Raw genomic sequence first — 720 nt, 5'->3', positions numbered from 1 at the left:
GCAGACATTGTTGGGACGAATCCTTCCAGTCTCGATTTCCATTCTTTGCAGTGTGGAGAGTGGGCAGATGTCAACACCTGAGCCTCCATCCACCATGACTCGCTTGACATAGTAACCTTCACACTTGACAGTCAGATATAAGGCTTTGTTGTGAGCCGCTCCCTCTGGAGGCAAGTCATTTCTACTAAAGGAGATTTGATTGACGGCGAAGAATCTTTCTGCCATTCTTTCAAGCTGTTCAACTGAAGTTTCAACTGGCACATACGCCTCATTCAGAGTTTTCATTAAGATCTTTTGATGTTCGGAGGATTTCGTCACCAATGACAGCAACGACACTTGTTCAGGATATTTTCTCAATTGATCTACTACCTCATAATCAAGCATCTTCATTTTCTAGAAGAAAGCCTCTGCTTCCTCAGTACTCACAGGCTTCTTGGATCGAAAGCGCTTTCGTGTGGCATTGTTTACTTCTTCTATGTTTGAATATTTTTCAACAGGGGTATTTTCTGGAAGCTTTTCCCAAGATCTCTTTTCCTTTATACGTAACCACCGTCGGATGATAATTCCAAGGCACTGCAGCAGGGTTCGTCATGGGCTTCTGTGGCACGCGTCCAATAACCACTGGCTCATTCAGCCGAGGTGGTTTAGTTGTCCCCCGTACCACATAGGCTCCCTTCGGTACGTACATTTGCATTCCCTTTTTCAACTCAAATTTCTTTG

This window comes from Nicotiana attenuata, unplaced genomic scaffold (genome assembly GCF_001879085.1).
Source record: "Nicotiana attenuata strain UT unplaced genomic scaffold, NIATTr2, whole genome shotgun sequence".
NCBI classification, from domain to species: domain Eukaryota; kingdom Viridiplantae; phylum Streptophyta; class Magnoliopsida; order Solanales; family Solanaceae; genus Nicotiana; species Nicotiana attenuata.
The sequence above is the reverse complement of the archived record's forward strand: the minus strand, read 5'-3'. Positions refer to the sequence as shown.